We start from the raw sequence: 11,214 nt of genomic DNA, 5'->3' as shown, positions 1-11,214 counted from the left end.
GTGACTCACTCGAGAGTCCAACAGATCCTTTGTTGCTGCGTAGGCCAGTGTCCTTTGTTCCTATGAGGCTGAGCTGGGTTTGTCCCATACATGCCCTGATGGGGTGTGAACTGCCCCTCTGCTCTTGGACAGTTTTGCCTGGGCATGTTTTAAACCATGAGGCCACATTTTCAGCCTCATAACTATATACATGAAATTACAACCTTACACATTACATTACTATAACAACAATGCTCAGTGCATCATGAGCCTTCCAAAGACACCCAACATGACAACCTTTGCATTGGATACGACACAATCCTTTTATAAGGATGAACATATGGGTGTAAGGTGTTCCCCTGAGGTACAGAACCTCACAGTGGGCTAAAAACACTTCCACACACGGGCTGAGGACAGACAAGTTCTCCCACAATACATTACAAAACAGTTCAGAGTGTGGCTTGGTTTAAAAATAGCCAGTTATGGGGAGTCTGCCACAATGATTGGCTGTTAAAAATGTGTGCCTTATTTCCAGTCTGAATTTGTCTGGCTCCAAATTCCAAAGATTGGATCTTGTTAGACGTTTGCCTGCTAGATTGAAGAGCCCATTATAAAATTTCTGCTTCGAAGCAGGTACTTAGAAACTATGATCAAGTCACCCTTTAACCTTCTCTTTGATAAGCTTAATAGACACAGCTCCTTAAGTCTCACTGTAAGGCAGATTTTCCAATCCTTTCATCATTCTGGCAGCTCTTCTCTGAATCTCTCCAATGTTTCTATGTCCTCTTGAACTGTGGGCACCAGAACTGGACACAGGATTCCAGCCGCAGTCACACCAGTGCCAAACACAGAGGTGAAATACCCTCTCTGCTCCTCCTCAAGGTTCCCCTGTTTATACATCAAAAGATCACATTAGGCCTTTTGGCACAGTGTCACATTGGCAGCTCATGCTCAGCTGATTGTCCAAGATGATCTCCAAGTCTTTTTCAGAGTCACTGCTTCCCAGGATAGAGGCCCCCATCCAGTGAGCGTGACCTGCATTCTTTTTTCCTCCCTGGACATTTACATTTGGCCATATTAAAACACATATTGATTGGTTGTGCCCCGTTTACCAAGTGTGACGAAGTGGGACTGTTCTTAATGTTTCCTCTGAATAGTGTGGGGGTGCCTCAGTTTCCCCTAGGCAGTTCTTAAGTATCTAGGGGGTGGAGTAAGGGTGTATGATCATTGCAGAGCCCTAGAGGGCATGTGTGTGCAGGAGTCTGGACACAGAGAATGGCCAACACCCTGTTTCCTGGCAACTGATGGCCTGGGCCCTTCCCCCCCTGCAAGGTGAGAGCTGAAGGGTTGGAGAACAAAGGAATCAGGTGACCACCTGGCCCGGGAAAGGAACAAAGCCCAGAGGAGGAGGGGCTGGAGGGGGTTTTCAGTTTGGGGCTGGCTGGGACATGGAGTGAAGTGCAGACGTGGTTGTCTGGCTCACTGCCCCCCAAAATGGACCCAGCTGAGGGGTCCCGTTCTCTGCACCTGCAAGCTCTGTTTTAGACCATGTTCCTGTCGTCTAATAAACCTTCTGTTTTACTGGCTGGCTGAGAGTCACGTCTGACTGCGAAGTTGGGGTGCAGGACCCTCTGGCTTCCCCAAGAGCCCCGCCTGAGCGGACTCGCTGGGGGAAGCGCACGGAGGGGCAGAGGATGCTGAATTCTCCGAGGTCAGACCCAGGAAGGTGGAAGCTGTGTGAGCTGTGTGTCCTGAAGACAGGCTGCTCACAGAAAGGCGACTGCCCCAGAGTCCTGACTGGCTTCATGGGGAGCAGTTCCAGAGCATCGCCCAGGGACTCCGTGACACCAAGTGATCCAGACTGCTCCGTATCAGTGACCTGTCCTCTTCGTTATTTACCATCCCTCCAATGTTTGCATCATCTGAAACTTTATCAGTGACGCTATTTGCCTTCTTCCAAGTCATCAATAAAAATGCTAAACAGCCTAGAGCCAAGCTCCGATCCTTGTGGGACCCTACTGGGGAAACACCCATCAATGAGGATTCCCAGTTTACAGCTACCTTGTGAGACCAGTCAGCCAGCCAGTTCTTAATTCACTTAGTGGGTGCTAGCATGTTAATTTCACACTGTTCTAGTTTCTTCATCAAAATGTTGTGTGTTAAGAAGTCAAATGCCTCTCAGAATTCTAAGTACACTACATCAGTGCTATTACCTTTATCAACCAAATTTGTGAGTTTGAGCAGATCTATTTTCTATAAACCCGTGCTATTGGCATTAATTATATTACCCTCCTTTAATTCTTTATTGATTGAGGTGGATATCTACGATTCCATTCTTTTGCCTGGGATCAATGCCAGTCTGACAGGCCTACAATTACCCAGGGTGTCCTATTTACCCTTTTAAAATACTGGCACAACATTAGCTGTCGTCCAGTCCTCTGGAACTTCCCCAGTGTACTAAGAGTTATTGAAAATCAGCATTAATGGGCGAGCAAGCTCCTCGGCCAGCTCTTTTAAAACTCCTAGATGCAAGTTATCTGGATCTGCTGCTTTAAAAGTAGCTGCTGTTAACATTCTCCTTAGTCACTCTTGGAATAGAAAGTACTTCTCACCATCATATAACATGAATACATTATCTAAATATTTATTGAATGCTTTGGCCTCCTCTACTTTATTATTGTCAGCTCTACTATTTCCACCTAGTAATGGACAAATACCATTGTTAGGTTTCCTTTTGTTCTGAATATTCTTAAAATGTGTTTTTATTGTCTTTAACTCAGCTGGCCATCGATAATCTCCTTGTGTCCTTTTGCTTCCCTTAGCAATTTTCTACAATCCCTAGCGTCTAATTTATATTTCACCCCATATGTTACATATTGTATATTTTTATAGCTGCTTTCACTTCTCCTCTCACCAAGGTTGTTTGTTTTTTCCTCCACCTGTGTAGCCTTCTTTCTAGCTTGGGGAATTTGGGCTTTTGGGGCATCTAGCACAATGTTCTTATACAACTCCAAAATATCATTTAGAATTTTCTGATTAAATTCTTTCTCCCTGTTCATTTGACTCATCACTGTTTTCAGCTTTGTGAAACTTTTAGAGCACCAGTGTAGATAGAATTATACTGGTTTGGACATTATTCTGTTTGCACATGACAAATGTAATCAAGTCATGGTCACTGGCACCAAAGCATCTTGGGCTTATTCATCATTGCTGCTCCTTAGTAATAAAATAAAAATAGTAATAAGACCCAGCTCTTATCTAGTGCTTTTCATCACTAGACCTCAAAGTGTTTTAGAAAGGTCAGTAACATTATTCCCATTTTACCAATAGGGAAATTGAGGCAGAGAGCTGGGCAGTGACTTGCCCAAGGTCACCCAGCAGGCCACTGGTGCAGCCAGGAATCCTCTCTGGTTTCTATCCCAATGTCCCCCGTTACATGATTCCCAAGCAATTAATCACCCCAGGAATGTGCTCCCTTCCCCCAATCCCACAACTCACAGCTTACCCGACATGCCTCGAATGGCGTGTGATGCAGAACATGTCTGGTGGGATGGGCCCCGTGGGCCCAGACGACGTGGCACTGCTGGTTTGTATCAAGCAGTGTGTGAGACAGATTTTTGTGACCAATCTGTCAGGTGATCAGTCTGAGGCCACAGGATCATTAAGAGAGGAGATGATGTAACACATCAAGTGTCTAAATTTTAAAGCTTTATTGATAAAATAATAAAATGACAGCAGAGAGTGCTGGCGGGGGGTGTTCCCCACGTCACTCAGAGGAAGGAAGAAAGCGTTAGTGCCCCAAGCCCTAACCCACTTTCATACCCACACAGGCACTACCCGAGGCTGGCCAGGCCTGGGTGTAACATAAGAAAAGGGGGAAGGGTGGACGGGAGTTCTGTCCTGTGCACACAGGTTGTCTGGGTCCGCTGTGATCTCCAAGTTGCTCCAGCTCTCAGGAGGGTTTTAAGTTCCAGGCTCCTTGGAGTGGGTGCTTCGTTCAGGGACCTCTGCTCCTGGTGCCCTCTGTGCCAGTCCAAACCGGCTTTCCATGGTGTCTTCAGTTTTCTCAAAACACCCCGGCTCCAGGGACGCAAGGCTCGGCTCCCCCTCTTGCGGTCTCGCCGGTGTTTTCAATCTCTGCAGTCTTAGACCTTGTTTTCTTCTTTGCTGGCCTCGCTGCCTTGCAGGTCTGTGCAGTTGGGTTTTTCTTTGTCACGGCTGTTTGGGCACATTCACGCCCCTGTCTTTCTCGGCTGTGAGCAGCGTCCTTGGGCTGAGGCCAACATCTTATCGTTGGACTGAGCTTGCTAGCTGCAGTGTTGAGTTAATCCGTTCTCTGCTGTCTTTCTCCTTCCCTCTTTGGCCTCTTCCAGCCTGCAAAAGAATCTTTCACTCTTCACTCACGCCTTTGACCCTCCCCAAAATGCTTTGTGATGCTTGCAACAGCGTTAGCAACATGCAGTGCTGATCTGCCTTCCCCAGAGGAACCCCTGAGGTTGTAAGAGGTGTCTCTGATGCAACATCAGCTGTGACGTCCCCCACAGTCAGTGCACGGATGGGGCTTCTCTCTGTGCAGCTCCAGAGGGTGCCCACTGCTTTGCTTGCTCTCTAGTTGGGATTCCCAGGTGAGGACTCTCGAGTTGGAGACACAATCCTGTCATCACCTGGGATAAAGAGGCTGTCTGGGCCTGAGCTGTCCCCTGGGAGTGGAAGACAGGGAACTCAGGAATAGGAACTGCACACAGGGGTGTCACCGATAACCACTGCTCCCAGGGCATGAACCCCAGAGCTGAATGCACAACATCCATCTGCCGAGGGGAGGAGATGGGCGAGGACAACTAGGAAAGGGAACAGTGAAGGGAAGGTGATGGGGGGGGGGGCTGGGCGGGAGGGGGGAAGGCTGCATGGGTCTCTCTCTCTCTTTGGATCCCTAAGATCCTTTCTGGCTCAGTCACTAATGACTGGGCTGGATGCAGGATTCTCCAGAGGAGTTTCTCTGGCCTGGGTGATTGAGGAGGCCAGACTGGATGGGCGTAATGGTCCCTTCTAGCCTCAGGACTCTTCATTTATGTTTTGTTTTACGGCTCCACAACTCTCTGGTACTCACGGGGCGAATCCCCCCAGGCAGAAAGGGCTGCTCAGAGCCATGGGATGGCAAACACTGCACATTTCCAGCTGAGACCTGCCTCTGCAGAGCTCACAAGAGGAGGCAGTGCTGCGGGAACTCACGCCGCTTTCCCAGGGTCCCAACATTTAATTTCATTCGTTGGTGGGTTCATAGGTGCTTTATCCCATCCCGCATCTGTATAGATGCTTCTCAGGGTCTCTGGTTCCTCAAGGCCCTGGGCAGCTGGGACAAAGGGCTCCTCTACTCGCTCCAGGCAGGAGATGATGTCAGGCTTGTGAACGGGAATTCCTGCTCATGGGAAAGTCCACAGGTAGGGTCCCAGCCCGCCATATGTCTCACCATTCATGGTTCCATTATTTTAACCCCAGCCACCCTTCTTATGCTCAGAAGGAGGTGGGAGCCGCACAGCTGGGGATATACCAAGGAAGCCTTCTGGGGAGGCAAAGTGTCTGCGAGGGGGGTTGATGTGCCCTGTTAAGACACCAGAGCCTCTATTAAATGCCAGTGGACCCTCTATCTCCAACTCAGAGGGCTAAATCCAATCCTTGCACTGCCACTACGGTCGTCATCCCCCAGCAGCAAGTTACGACTGGGGGGCACAAGCTAAGGGGGGGAAAGACATGTGACCGCCCCACGTGTCTCCCCTGACGAGTAAACCCCCGCTCCCCCACCCAGCCTGGGAACACTGCGTTCTCCCCATCCCAGGTTACTTGCGGGGAGGAGCCCAGGGGGTTCTGTCCTTCTCTCCCTGTGCCTCCTCCCTCCCCCACGCAAGTTCGACCCACTCTCCCTGGCAGCCGCTCTGCCTGACAGAGCCGCTTCTGCCTGAGAGAGCCTGGCGTTGAGAGCCTGGGCTCGGTTTCCGGGGAAGGGAGCGCGCTCCGGCTCACTTGGCCCCTGTCCCTGCAGCAGGGCCGGGTGTGGGGCAGCCGCCCCAGTTGCCAGGGACGGGGTGAGCAAGCCAGAGTCCCCTCTCCCCCCTACAGCATGTTTCTGGCCCACTTGGCCCTTGTCCCTGGCAGCTGGGGTGGCAGCAGGCTGCCCCCCCCCCCCAGGCCTTGCTATGGGGACAGGGGCCAAGGGAGCTGGAGTCCCCTCCCCCTGCACCTGAGCTGAGGCAGGGAGTGGGCTGCTGCTGCCTCCCAGCCAGGCTCTCTCAGGCCATGCGGCTCTGTGCCCAGGTGTGGTACAGGAAACTGCTCCCTGTAGGAATGTGCTACTTACGGGGGACTGAGCATGCTCACGTGAACTGAGCATGCTCAGTAACATCTCCTGAAGCCACTGCCCTTCACCCTGCCCTTATTAGCCGTAAGATTCTGCAGACTGCTTTCTACGGGGGGTTTCAAAGGGGAAAATCGGAGGAGGGGGGTGACCAGGGTCTGAGCAGGGGATGGACATTGACTGGTCAGGGGAGTCAAGCAGCTGGAGGTCAAGTTAGGAGAGGGGCTGAAGGCAAAATCAGGGATGGCGGGGGAAGGAGCTGGGGTTAATCCCAGGGGTGAGGCACTGCCAGAGGGTGACAGAGGGCACTGGCAGGGGCAGAGGAGGTAACAGTTACCCCACTGGACTGAGTCACCAGGGTTTGGGGGGAGGGATAGCTCAGTGGTTTGAGCATTGGCCCGCTAAACCCAGGGTTGTGAGTTCAATTCTTGAGGGGGCCATTTAGGGATCTGAGGCAAAAATTGGGGATTGGTCCACTTTGAGCAGAGGGTTGGACTAGATGACCTCCGAAGGTCCCCTTCCAACCCTGAGATTCTATGATAGGGTGTGGGGAGCAAAGGGGCTTTTTTATTTCCCCTCCCACAGACAGCACCTCTCAGCGCAGGCTTCCCAGGGCTGGGTTCTTAAAGACACAGGCATCCGAATGCCTAGTCACTGCAGCTCCTCTTTGTCTGATGGAACCGACTGAGATGCTCCAGCAGGAGACTTAATTCAGTGAAACCGGGCCTCCCCTAGACTCCCCTGAACTTCCCCAACACCCCCCAGTGGTCAACTAGTCACATGCAGTGTTGCCAGTTTAGTCATTGGTTGGACATTTGAATTGAAACTGAAACATTAATGCACACTTTAAAAGCATAGAAAAATGTATGCTCCTTTTTCAAGTACAAGTATTTTATAATAGGTTTGAAAAGTATGAATAAAGACTAGCTTCCTCACACAGCTGTTGTTTTTGCTGAAAATGTTGGTGCATTCGTTTCAGCAATGTTGTCCAGCCTTATAATTTAACATTATGATTTGTAAGCAAGGTCAGAATGAGCTCTCCCCTGACAGCTAACAACAAGCCAAGGGAGGAGGAAGGCTTCAGGACCCAACTGTATTTACACGAACTCAGCTACTCTGCCTAGGTATCCTGCAGACAGAGCTGTGTTGCCCAAGTGATCAATTTTGGCTGCTCTTGGGAGTTTCCAAACTAAACATTTTTATTATAATTAAGTTTTACATAAGAACATAAGAATGGCCACATTGGGTCAGACCATTGATCCATCTAGCCCTGTACTCTTCTGACAGTGGCCAATGCCAGGTGCTTCAAAGGGAATTAACAGAACAGGGAAATTATTGAGTGATCCACCCCCTATCATCCACTCCCAGCTTCGGGCCAACAGAGGCTCTCAGAGCTTGGTGTTGCATCCCTGTCCATCCTGGCTAATAGCTGCTGTTGGACATATCCTCCATGAATTTATCTAGTTCTTTTATAATCCTGTTCTAGTTTTGGCCTTCACAACATCCCCTGGCAAAAAGTTCCACAGGTTGATTGTACGTTGTGTGAAGAAATACTTCCTTTTGTTTGTTTTAAACCTGCTGCTTATTAATGTCATTGGGTGACCCCTGGTTCTTGTGTTATGTGAGGGAGCTTTTCACTTTCTCCACACCAGTCAAAATTGTATAGATCTCTATCATATCCCCCCTTTACAGTCTCTTTTCTAAGCCGGAAAGTCCCCCAGTCTTTTTAATCTCTCCTCATATGGAAGCTGTTCCATACACCTAATCATTTTAGTTGCCCTTCTCTGTACCTTTTCTAACTCCAATATATCTTTTAGGAGATAGGGTGATCAGGATTGCACGTAGTATTCAAGATGTGAGCATACCATGGATTTATATAGTAAAAGAGGAGGAACTTTGGTTTGCCAGGCTGATCGGCAAAGCCAATGCCGACAAATTCTGTGAAAAGGCTGCAAAACACCAATCCTCGGGACTGCATTGACATGCAGAAAGCCTTATAAGCCAGTCATTGTCAAAGCCAATTTTAGAACTACTTAATGAGGCTGTTAAGAATGCTGGAGACACAACACAGTTTATGGGAACAAACATGGCTGTCACATCATCCTCTCTCTTTAAGCAAGAGATACCACACACTACAAACTGGAGGCCAATGTTAAGTGCATTGTCATTTGATAATCCTGAAGTTGGACGCTGGTTACAACCAAGACCAGCAAATGCACACTATCTTTCTGCAAGAAACTCAGCTGACTGGCTAGAAGCATGCGGTGCAACAGTGAAAGACTCAGCAGTTGAAAAAGTGAAGAACTCTCTCACTGCATTCAGAAAATGTGCATACATGACTGATGAATGCACCGATAGAAATGGGTGTCAAGTATTAAGTCACTGCGTATGTTATCTCGATATCAGTGGTAGATCAGTAGATGAACTTCTAGATGTTCAGGTTACAGAAGACACACCGGCTGCATCTGTGACAACCACGTCTTAGAAGAGTTAAATGCTTGTCAACTGAACCCCAAACAGATGGCTGCTTGTGCACTTGATGGAGCTGCAAACTTCTCTGGAAGGCATAGTGGAGTACAAGCTTTGCTCAGAGAAAAGTGTAACGCTAATCTCTCCAAAATACACTGCAGAGGCCATCTACTCCAATTAGCGCTAGAACAAGCTGCATGATCTTAAAAAGGCATTTAAAAAGCTATACATTTAATGTCTTCGTTATACACTTTTTCAGCAAGAGTCCAAAAGGACTGAACGTCTTGGAAAATATACATTGGGACAGAAGATACATTGGGACAGAAGTTCAAATTAGTCCAACCTGGGAAAATCCACTGACTTTCTCATGAGCGGTCCTTGGCTATTGTCTTAAAATTACTGCAACCATTATTATTGGCTTTGGAAAGTTTCTACCGAGATGGGACAGATCTAAGTAGCGAGGCTAGTGGACTACTTTTGCTGCTAAGTTCGGAGAAGACAATTGCCTTTCTCTCTTGTAAGTCTACTGTTGAAACCACTTGGGTCATGAAACAATGCCATCCAGGCATCTGCTACAACAGTAGTAGATCTCTGTCCAGCAATGGAAGCTACACTTGGATCAGTCAGAGAGATATCCATTGAAAATGTACTGGAAGAAGCAAAGACTTCAGTTCAGAAGTTGATTAATTAGGGCACTTATATTAACTCCTTAAATGAAGACAAGAAGTGTTTGTTAAGCCAGCTGAAAAAGTAAAGTACACTAACTTGATTCTTACATCTCTACAACAACTTTTGGATTCCATCAACCTTTACGTAGCTTGTACAGATGCCTGTCTTATAAAACACCGACAGTTGAGTGGAGTGAGGCACTACCAGCAATGGGGCTGCCATGTGATCAGGACAGTATATCGAGAATTTGAACACAGAGTGGAATATCATACAATGAACGAGTGTAGATTTGATTTCAACTTCTTCTTTGTCATCGCTAATGGTTTGACCCATTTTTGTGCTATGTTTCCTGGGATGAAAGAAGTAGGAATTCATCTCTTTCTACTCCCAGTCACAACAGCTACAGTTGAGCGTTCTTTTTCCTCATTGAATAGAATTTTGTGTTCTGAAAGAAATCACCTTGTGCCTGATCATGAGCATATCATGAAGGACTGGCAGTCCCTGACACATGAGAAGCCACCAAAAATGAATGCACTGCATTCGAGAAATTCATTATCAGACTTGTGCAAAATTACAAGAAACCAAGGAGGATATAGGTACAGAGCTTCATATTAGGCTTGTATAGCCAACTGTAATTTGTGTGATGATTTAAAAGCATGAGTTAAATCTAATAAAATGGTTGTGAAACATTTTTCAGTTTTTACTATGGGTGCCATACAGCCCACCTTTGCCCTTACACTTTCGCCCCTCATCGGTCCTCACCACTCCCCCTGTATTTTTGAACTCACACCCTAATTTCTGTGGAAAGCACTGCAGTGAAATATATTTTCTGTGCGATACTTGTTCATATCACATTCTCTCAACTGCACTATTCAGCATCAATTCTCCTCCTAATGTAAATAGCAGGGTAGGTTGGTTTATTTTGCTAGGCTGCTTCGCTGACTCATTTGATTGTGGGAGAAGCCTGAACCTCTAAAGAGCTATTCACCTCACTGAAAACTCCACGTCAGTTTTTCATTCGAACTCTTTGCCTCCTCACCAAGCTTTGTCTGAGTTTGAGATCCTCAGTAGCAACAGTTATAATCATCCTATGCCATGTTTTATAGAGCTCATGAGCACTTTACCAACTGCAGGCTCAGGTATGGCTCTAAAGCTTGAGCAAGGGTATGGAGGAGGAGACGGTGGTACATCTTCAGGCAGCGGTCGTAGGAGCGGTGTTTGTGCTGGTGGAAGCCGGGGAAGCTCTGGGGCCACCAGGAGCCCTGGGGAGTGAGGGTTGCCCTTACCAGTACAGAATAGGTGTAGCAGCTTACACTCCACACAGTGCCTGGCTCCTCTGGGGTGCTCAGAACAGCTGGCCGGGCCATCTGCCCCTCCCCGTCTGCCATCACGGTATTTAGGCAGCAGCAACATTATAGCTTCCACATGCATGGGAGTGTTTGGGGGAAGGAAAGGGCATTTTGGCCCTCTTCTCACCTCCACCACCACTAATGCCTCTGTGTGATAGCAGCCAGGTTTTGACCCTGTAATAAACAGATAGGAACTGCTTCTGCCACGAAAAATTTCAGGTGAGTTTAGCTGGCCTTCAGTAAGGGAAATAGGAAATGAAAAATACTTCTCTCTCCTTTCTACCCAACCCCAAGAGAATAAGATATAGCTGCATGGAGACAAAGCCATCTGGCTCATTTTTACCCTACAGACTTCAAAATCTCTTTCTGACCAAGCCCTTGCATCCCCAATGAGACATT

The sequence above is a fragment of the Caretta caretta genome, chromosome 11 (genome assembly GCF_965140235.1).
Source record: "Caretta caretta isolate rCarCar2 chromosome 11, rCarCar1.hap1, whole genome shotgun sequence".
Lineage (NCBI taxonomy): Eukaryota > Metazoa > Chordata > Testudines > Cheloniidae > Caretta > Caretta caretta.
The sequence above is the reverse complement of the archived record's forward strand: the minus strand, read 5'-3'. Positions refer to the sequence as shown.